The 10,225-nt window shown below is 43.6% G+C and overlaps 1 protein-coding gene across 1 annotated transcript in view; it reads left to right on the top strand.

The window, feature by feature from the left end:
- Window positions 1–2,184: 2,184 nt before the first annotated feature.
- Window positions 2,185–10,225, top strand: part of LOC115094542 (APC membrane recruitment protein 1-like) — a 32,816-nt gene continuing 24,775 nt past the window's right edge. The window contains exon 1 of the mRNA XM_029607697.1: window positions 2,185–2,289. The gene's annotated coding sequence lies outside the window, so the exon portion shown is untranslated. The remainder of the gene's footprint in view (window positions 2,290–10,225) is intronic.

Raw genomic sequence — 10,225 nt, 5'->3', positions numbered from 1 at the left:
CCCTATGCATACCCGCTCCCGAAGGAGTGTTCCCTCAGCTGTCCCTGAAGATCAAGCAATCCAACTCTCATTGGATTATATTAATTCCACCTACCCTTTAACTAAAACTAGATTAGATGCATTAAGCTATACCTCATGGTTACCATTTGCCCAACCTGCAGTTGCAGCTGAATTGGGAATGGCCATTCGGCGACTACAATCTGTCCTCCATGTAGTCACGCATGAATTAGAAATCGCCCTTAAAGCTCTTCAAGACACGGTAGATGAATTAACTACTGTTTCTACATATAATCGACATGGTCTGGACTATATATTGGCTGCCCAAGGAGGATTGTGTACGGTACTTAATAGCTCTGAATGTTGTACAGTAGTGGTTAATCGCTCTCATATAGTTTACAACGCAATGCAAAAGATACAAGAACTGGCTAGACTTCAAGCTAGCGATTTTGAGGGAGGAATCTCAGTAACTTGGTGGGATTCCATAACCTCCTGGTTTTCTAACTTATCTAGTCATTTGAAGGGGATAGTAGGAGTTTTTCTTGGATTACTAGTTTTAGGTATAATGTTATGTTTTTGTATTCCATGTATTTGTTCAGTATTACAATATTGTCGACCAAAGATGCCAACACCAAAACCAGTAACCAATATGATAGCGTATAGCAATATAAACTTGAGAACTACTAGAATGGTCCAAACCACAATCAGTACAGATGATAGCTGGGAAACGGAAAGTGAGAGCAGTTAAAAAAGGGAGGTCCTAGGGAGGTGTCCACAGATACAAAGAAGAAAACCCTAGTCTCTATGCTGTTCCCCTGTGTGAAGAATGAAGACACCTAATGTGAGCCAGAGTCAATCTGGCTCAAGGGAGGATTGTAGAATATCCTGAAGGAAAAAATACCAGAGGCCTCAAAATGAATTAAGGCTCTGAAGAAAGAAGAAGAAGCTATGGTGAACTATGGCCTAGTTCTGCAAAGCAACATATGAACTATGGCCTAGTTTTGCAAAGCAAAACACACATTAGCAGAATCCAGGTGAAACGTCAACAAGTGAAGTCACAGGATGAGCATAAGATAAGAAGATGACAGGTCTGAGAAAGGGTATCTGTGAAGATAACAGATCTGAAAAAGGGTATCTGTGAAGAAAGTTTGTACATATGAAGTAAGATAAGATCAAACAGGAACAAAGAACAGCTGTATTTGCAGCGAGGTTAACTGAAATCTTGTGGTTTGGAGTAAATAGTAGTTATCAATTAGCTTATTGAAAATGTATATAAAAAGAGTTTGCAAAAAGGAAAAATTAAGCAAATGTTCCAGACCATAGATGTGCTATGTACATTGTTGTAAGTATACCTTTGCTTCCTGCGTATACCATTGCTTATACTCAGTATAATAAATATATTATTGTGTGATTTAAGACTTAGTCAGAGTTGTTATTACAAACAGCGGCTTTGCTGCACATTTTGCTTTCTGGATCGCACGGGAATAACTAATAGGACCATCAACGTGCATTTACATGTTGCGGGCGCTATTAGGTTCGGGGGGGTTGGCCGCGCGTTTTCGATGCGCTGTTACCCCCCCTACTGTGTAAGGGATAAAGCTAGCGCGTCGAAAATGCACGGCCAAACCCGGGCTAACAGTGCGCTCCATAGTATAAGGGGTAAAAATAGCGACCGAAAATGCACGGCCAAACAGGGGCTAAGGGTGCGCCTGTATGTTGAGGGAGGGCTAATGTCTGATGCATTTCGTGTCCTCACTGGCTTTGAACCATTGGCTCCGAGCAGCCGCCATGTGAGTGGATGAGGTGCTGCTGTTCTGTGTGTCAGCAGCAGCCCAGCCCCGGCCCGCACGAGAGGGCACTGGCCTCAGCAGCAGTAAAGATGGAAGCGCCTACCGGCCCTGACACAAGTGCGCATCTTTTATTGTAGTAAAATGAAAAGGGGCAGATCTACCACAGGGGTTCCCCGTTGTCCTGTCTAAGGTCGTAACCTATATTAAGAGCGAGAAAGGCGGGCGAGCCCGGCGCGAGCCCGCAGGGAAGGTGACTTTAGGGAGCGACGGCACGGGCCCGGCTGCTTTGCACTGCCTCTTTAAGATATTGCCCCACCCCCGGCTCCTCAGTGACGCCAGCACACGCGCTAACCCCGCCCCTTCCCGTGCCGGCTCCGATTGGGCTGGCGCGCCGTCAGTCAGCGTCGGAGGGGGGCGTGGCTGGTGCGGGCACGTCGGCGCGGCAGTGAGCGGGGCACGGGGCGAGGCCGGGGATGCTGCTCCGGTGGCGCTGGACGGCGATGTAAGTACGGGCCGGGGGAGGGGCTGGGAATGTGTGTGGTGAGAGCGCTGTGCGCCTGCAGTCGTGCTGTGCTCTGTGAATGGGTGAGGCTCCTTGCATGCCTGCTTATGTTCTCTGCGTGTGCGGGGTGTGTATGTGTAGCTTGGGTGCTGCTGTGTAGCTCGGGCTGTGTGTGCCTGTTGTGTTCCCTGTGTGCGCCTGTTGTGTAGCTCGGGCTGTGTGTGCCTGTTGTGTTCCCCTTGTGTGCGGCTGTGGAGCTCGGGCTGTGTGTGCCTGTTGTGTTCTCTCTGTGTGCCTGTTGTGTAGCTCGGGCTGTGTGTGCCTGTTGTGTTCCCTCTGTGTGCCTCTTGTGTTCCCCTTGTGTGCTGCTGTGTAGCTCGGGCTGTGTGTGCCTGTTGTGTTCTCTCTGTGTGCCTGTTGTGTAGCTCGGGCTGTGTGTGCCTCTTGTGTTCCCCTTGTGTGCTGTTGTGTAGCGCGGGCTGTGTGTGCCTGTTGTGTTCCCTCTGTGTGCCTCTTGTGTTCCCCTTGTGTGCTGCTGTGTAGCTCGGGCTGTGTGTGCCTGTTGTGTTCTCTCTGTGTGCCTGTTGTGTAGCTCGGGCTGTGTGTGCCTGTTGTGTTCCCTCTGTGTGCCTCTTGTGTTCCCCTTGTGTGCTGTTGTGTAGCTCGGGCTGTGTGTGCCTGTTGTGTTCCCTCTGTGTGCCTGTTGTGTTCCCCGTGTGTGCTGCTGTGTAGCTCGGGCGGTCTGTGCCTGTTGTGTTCCCCGTGTGTGCTGCTGTGTAGCTCGGGCTGTCTGTGCCTGTTGTATTCCCTGTGTGTGCCTGTTGTGTTCCTCTTGTGTGATGTGTATGTAGGTCGTGCAGTGTGTGAAGCTTGTGCCCTGTGTGCTTCTCTGTTTCCTTCATGTCCAGTGTTTGTATGTTTGAAGTTTGTGCTGTGTGTGTGTTTTGTTCCTCGTGTGCCTTGTGGGCATGTCACATTTCTCTCGCATGTAAATCTCGTGCAGGGTGTATCTGTTCTGGGCCCCTCGTGCTGTGTGAAGCTTATGCCTTGTGTGCTTGTTGTGCTCTTCTCATGCTGTGTATGTGTAACTCCTGCCATATGTGCATGACCATGTTTCCCTTGTGTACTGTGTACATGTCTTGTTACCCTGGTGTGCGTGAAGCTCATGCCATGTGTGCATCTAGTGTTCCACGTTTGTATGTGCAACTTGTGCTGTGTGTGTGAAGCTTGTTCCATGTGTGCATGTCATGTTCCCCTTGTGTGCGAAGCTCGTACCTTGTGTGCGCATGTCGTGTTCCCCCTTGTGTGCTGTGTGTGAAGCTCTTCCCATGAATGTATGTTGTGTTCCCCTTGTGTGAAGCTCGTGCATCTCGTGTTCCCCATGTGTGCAGAGTTTGTATGTTTGAAGCTCGTGCTGTCTTCTTTTCTTTTGTTCCCCTCATTTTACTGTGTGTGTGAAGCTTGTATCGTATGTGCATGTCGTGTTCCCCTTGTGTGCAGTGTTTGTATGTTTTAAGCTCATGCTGTGTTTTTCTTTTGTTCCTCTCATGTACTCTTTGCGTGTGTGTGAAGCTTTTGCTATGTATGCATGTCACATTTCCCTCGTGTGCCGTGATGTGTGTGAAGTTCATGCCATATATATCTTGTCTTGGTCACTTCATATGCTGTGTGCGTGAAGCTCATTCCTTGTGTGCATGTCGTGTTCCCGTTGTGCGTGAAGCTCATTCCTTGTGTGCCTGTCGCGTTCCCCTTGTGTGTTTGTGTGAAGCTCGTGCCATGTATACATATGTTCCCCTTATGTGCAGTGTTTGTATGTTTGATGCTCGAGCTGTGTGCTTCTTTGGTTCCCAAAAGGTAAAATGATTTGGGTGAAATTGCACCTGACTCTCAAACAACAAATGCAATGAAAGAGAGTCAAAAAAATTCTCATTATTCACGATCACATTCATTTATTAATATTACCCTACAATTAAAACCTAACAACCATTCGCTCCACATTCACACAATAAAATAATCATCTGACTCAACAGATCAATTTCAATGATACCTATTAAAAAATTTGGAACTATTTTGTAAATGACAATAATGTTCTGTGAATAATACAAACACGTCTATCACAGCCTAAATACCACATGAGAGACAGGTACCTATATACACACGATTATCAATCAACACAATCTCTTATTTGTATGTACATAGCTTCTTATACATAATATGAACGTATAAATGATTATGTGCTAAATGACGTTAGATACACCGGTAACTTGTTTTCATCTATATTTCACACATTTTAAATACATGCGCATACTCATGATGAAACAATATAAAACAAGATGTAATGTGATGTTTTTCTATTGACGGCACATATTTTCCCAAATTTAGGCCTTCGTGGCACATTCTTATGTGCCTCTTTCCTTAATGTCCTCGTTCACATGTGAGATCACTTTCTCCTTAATTATGTATTTAAATACTGCTTTTCTTAGTGGTAATCACGGGCTCGATTCACCATTCCCTCTACAAGGGACCCTTGTTTCGCCTACAAAAGGCTTCATCAGGAACACCAGTAATTTCTACAAGGAAAAAAATACTTTAAGCTGCCATGCTATCCACAACCAGGCCTCGCAATTTAAGAACCTTTTGTCTTTCAGGTAACTATCACTAACCCGATTCAGCCGTGAAAACAGTCTTCTAATCACCTCCCTTCACATCTGACTCCTTCCGGTGTCGCACATAAAACTCCCGTAAACTGAAAGGAACATATACAACCCCTAACCGTTTACCACCCTTTACATTCCAACAAAACCATCATCCCAGAGAATTTAGAAGCAAACGTACCCCACATCGTGATAATCTTGCATAGGTACCTGTCTCATGTGGTATTTAGGCTGTGATAGACGTGTTTGTATTATTCACAGAACATTATTGGTCTTTAAAAAAATTTGTTGGAACTATTTTGTAATAGGTATCAGTGTAATTGATCTGTTGAGTCAGATTGATGATTTTATTGTGTGAATGTGGAGCGAATGGTTGTTAGGTTTTAATTATATGGTAATAATAAATAAATGTGATTGTGCATAGTGAGAATTTTTTATTTCTTTTGTTCCCCTCGTGTGCGTGTGATGCTTTTGCTATGTATGCATGTCACGCTTCCCTCGTGTGCCGTGTATGTGTGTGAAGCTCTTGCCGTATGTATTTCGTGGTCACTTCATAAGCTGTGTGTGTGAAACTTGTGCCATGTGTACACGTGTTCCCCTTGTGCTGTGTGAAGCTCGTGTCGTGTTCCTCTTGTGTGCATATGTAGCTCATGTCATGTGCGCATGTATTGTTCGCTCGGTGCTGTGTGTTTGTATGAAGCTCATACTATGTGTGCCTGTCGTGTTCACGTTGTGCACTGTGTGTATGTTGTGCTCCCCCTTGTGTGCTGCGAAGCTCGTGCTGCGTGTATGTCATGTTTTTCTCGCGCGCCGTGTGCGCGCATGTCTTGCTCCCGTCGTGTGCCGCACGTGGGTGAGGTTTGTGCTGTGCGTGAAGCTCATCCTGCCTGTTTGTCCACGCAGTCATGTTGTGACTGTAAGGCGCTGTATGATTTTTGTGTGTGTCTGTACATGAGCAGTGCTTCCTGTACGCTGGCAGCATAAGAGACACATCTGCCCTCTCTATGGCCCTTTTCTCCCTAGGCTCTCTGGTTTTTTTTTTTCTTTTCATTAATGAACCCCAGGAGCAGATGGTATCTTGGAACAGTGTTTGGGGGTGCGGGCAGCCCTCTTTGTTGGAAAGCACTCGGGTTGTGCCCTGATGGAGCGGTGGCAGCCACGCGTGTTGTTGGTAGGAAGGCCTTGCCTTGCCGCTTGGCTGGCTTTGCTTCTGCAGGCCTTGGTGGGAGTGTAGCAGCTTTTTGTTGTGGTTGGATTAGAGGAGCAGCTGCTGGGCTGTGTGTGTGGCTGGCACAGACGGGCTTCTTCGTAGCTGGGCCCTGCTTTATTTTTACACGTGTGCAATTGTATTCCCGGGGCTGGGAGCAGGGCTGAAGGTGGGAAGAGTAAGCAAGAAGGGTAGAGGGAGGTTCATGTGAATGGTGCATGTATTTCTGTCCGTGGTTCCTAGATTAGAGGTTGGCATGTTTACTACAGACTTCATCTGATAGCAGTATTTATGAAATGAAATACAAATACATTTGGAAAACTTAAGTGGCACTTGGAACTGCATAGGAACCAGGGATGTTGTTTTACTTCATTTTTCCCCCTTTTTTGCTCTGTTTTTTTTTTGTTCTCGCTATTTTAGTTTGTTTGGAACATTTTCTTATTTTGTTCTTTTTAAAGCTTTTTTTTTTTCTTTTCCTATAGTTTTTTCTTTTCTTCTTCTGAATTTTAGGCGCCAGGGTGACCTGGCTTCGGGGATTTTTCCAGTCCTGAATGTGGCCCCTTTACAATTGCAGAATTTGTGTACAAGTAAGGGTCAACGCACAAAAGCTGTAAGAGATTCTTTATTGGACTAACTCTCTATGCGTTTGTGGCGAGCTTTCAATCGGTGTGTGAGAGCCCGGAGTCCTGGGGTACTTCAGAGTTTCAGCTTAACCCTATTCGCTTGGCATTTCATTTGACCTACATCTTTATTTTTCTCTAAGCAGTTTATTTAATTAATTTTTTTAGTAAAACATGACCACTTTTTATTTTATGTTAGAATTATCAGGATATTTTTATATATCTAGCTTTCTGCTTTGTTTCTCAGTCACTTATATTATCCATCGTCATACCTTGGGTTCAGTTTACTGCTTTCCCCCCCCCCCCCCAATCATATAATGGGAAAAAAAGCTTTGGTAAATCAGATCCTTTATTATTATTAGATAGGCAGAATTATGTGCAAGGGGCTAGAGATACTGAGGCATGGTGGATAGTAGTTGTTTTCTGAAAACCAGGGAGCTGATCTCTTTTGTTACCTTAAATGCTTGGCTAAATAAAATTGATCTTGGAAAATGTTAGACCAAATTCTTCCTGGGAACTATGTAGACAAGTGAAAGGTGTTTGACTTGAGGATAATACTGTTTAATTCCTGTAAATTAAAAATAAGCACTCTTTTTATAAAGCTAAACCCATTTAAAAAAAACAAAACTTTGTCTAATGATAAGTTTAATTATCAAGCATGGATTGTAGCAGAGAGACTGAAAGCAGACAGAATAAGTAAAAGTAGTTTGCTTTCTATTTCTATTTAGCATTTTGTCTACCCTGTTGTAGATTTGACCTTATAAACGCATCCACATTAAGCAATGATTATATCTGCAGGGTACGAAGCTTTGAAAGCTTTGCCAGGCATTTAAAAAGCAGGTATCCCTGATGTGGGTGCTCATAGGCCTCAACATCCCTTTTCAGAATAAAAAAAAACAACCTTAGTTGGATTGAAAGTTAGTTTGCAGTTATCTTACAATAGAGTTTGGGTTTTTACAGTTTTTTAAACATTATCCTAGGAGCAAACCATCCTAGGAGCACAGTCCAGATGTATTCCACACGTTAAGAAAGGTGGAAGGAAGGCAAAATGATTACCGGCATGGTTAAAGGGTGAAGTAAAAGAGGCTATTTTAGCCAAAAGATCTTCATTTAAAACATTGGAAGAAGGATCCAAAAGAAAAAAATAGGATAAAGCATAAGTGTTGGCAAGTGAAATGTAAGACATTGATAAGACAGGCTAAGAGAGAATATGAAAAGAAGTTGGCCGTAGAGGCAAAAACTCTCAGTAAAAACTTTTAAAAATATATCCGAAGCAGAAAGCCTGTGAGGGAGTCAGTTGGACTGTTAGATGATCGAGGGGTTAAAGGGGCACTTGGAGAAGATTAGGCCATCGTGGAAAGATTAAATGATTTCTTTGCTTCGGTGTTTACTGAAGAGGATGTTGGGGAGATGCCCGTTCTGGAGAAGGTTTTCATGGGTAACGATTCAAATGGATTCAACCAAATCACTGTGAACCTAGAAGATGTGGTAGGCTTGATTGACAAACTGAAGAATAGTAAATCACCTGGACTGGATGGTATACACCCCAGGGTTCTGAAGGAACTAAAAAATAAAATTTCAAATCTTTTAGTTAAAATTTGTAACCCGTCATTAAAATCATCCATTGTACCTGAAGACTGGAGGGTGGCCAATGTAACCCCAATATTTAAAAAGGGCTCCAGGGGCGATCCGGGAAACTACAGACCGGTTATCCTGACTTCAGTGCCAGGAAAAATAGTGGAAAATGTTCTAAATAACAAAATCACAGAATATATAGAAAGACATGGTTTAATGGAACAGTCAGCATGGCTGTACCCAAGGCAAGTCTTGCCTCACAAATCTGCTTCACTTTGAAGGGGTTACTAAATATGTAGATAAAGGTGAACCAGTAGATGTAGTGTATTTGGATTTTCAGAAGGCATTTGACAAAGTTCCTCATGAGAGGCTTCTAGGAAAAGTACAAAGTCTTGGGATAGGTACAATGTCCTTTTGTGGATTACAAACTGGTTAAAAGACTGGAAACAGAGTAGGATTAAATGGACAGTTTTCTCAGTGGAGGGGAGTGGGCAGTGGAGTGCCTCGAGGATCTGTACTGGGACCCATGCTTTTCAATATATTTATAAATGATCTGGAAAGGAATATGACGAGTGAGGTAATCAGATTTGCAGATTAGTTGAATTACAAGCAGAGTGTGATAAATTGCAGGAAGACCTTGTGAGACTGGAAAATTGAGCATGCAAATGGCAGATGAAATTTAATGTGGATAAGTGCAAGGTGATGCATATAGGGAAAAATAACCCATGCTATAGTTACACGATGTTAGATTCCATATTAGGAGCTACCTCCCAGGAAAGAGATGTAGGCGTCATAGTGGATAATATATTGAAATCGTCGGTTCAGTGTGTTGCAGAAAAAAAGCAAACCAAATGTTGGGAATTATTAGAAAAGGAATGGTGAATAAAATGTAAAATGTTATAATGCCTCTATATCGCTCCATGGTGGGACCGCACCTTGAATACTGTGTACAATTCTGGTCATTGCATCTCAAAAAAGATATAGTTGCGATGGAGAAGGTACAGAGAAGGGCATCCAAAATGATAAAAGGGATGGAACAGCTCCCCTATGAGGATAGACTAAAGAAGTTAGGACTGTTCAGCTTGGAGAAGAGACGGCTGAGGGGGGTGGATATGATAGAGGTGTTTAAAATCTTGAGACGTCTAGAATGGGTAAAAATGAATCGCTTATTTACCCTTTTGGATAATAGAAGGACTAGGGTGCAGTCCATGAAGTTAGCTTGTAGCACATTTAAAACTCATCAGAGAAAAGTTCTTTTTCACTCAACGTACAATTAAACTCTGTAATTTGTTGCCAGGGGATGTGGTTAGTGCAATTAGTGTAGCTGGATTTAAAAAAGGTTTGGATAAGTTCTTGAAGGAGAAGTCCATTACCTGCTATTAATTAAGTTGACTTAGAAAATAGCCACTGCTATTACTAGCATCGGTAGCATGGGATTGACTTAGTTTTTGGGTACTTGCCAGGTTCTTATGGCCTAGATTGGCCACTTTTGGAAACAGGATGCTGGGCTTGATGGACCCTTGGTCTGACCCAGTATGGCAATTTGTTATGTTCTTATACCATTAATAGATCGAGCAATTCAGAAGTACATCGCAGAAGAAACAGATCTCATCTTCATAGCTCCAGCTTGGCTCAGGCAATAGTGGTATGCCTATTTCAATTTTCTGTTCATCCAATCTCTCTGGGCAACGGTACATGCATTCCTTCCTATATATGACCACTTGGAGATTGAGAGGGTGGTATTAAGCACTTGGTGTGTGGGGCATGCTTTGGATCCATTCACATGTCCCCTTCCAAACTGTTGGACCACATGTGGCACCTTTCCGAATCTGGGCTTCAAACAAGCTCAGTCAGAGTCCATCTTAGCACTGAGATGGGTG

Source organism: Rhinatrema bivittatum, chromosome 6 (assembly GCF_901001135.1).
Source record: "Rhinatrema bivittatum chromosome 6, aRhiBiv1.1, whole genome shotgun sequence".
Taxonomy (NCBI): Eukaryota; Metazoa; Chordata; class Amphibia; order Gymnophiona; family Rhinatrematidae; genus Rhinatrema; species Rhinatrema bivittatum.
Note: the sequence above shows the minus strand (reverse complement) of the source record. Positions and strands in the feature narration are given on the sequence as shown.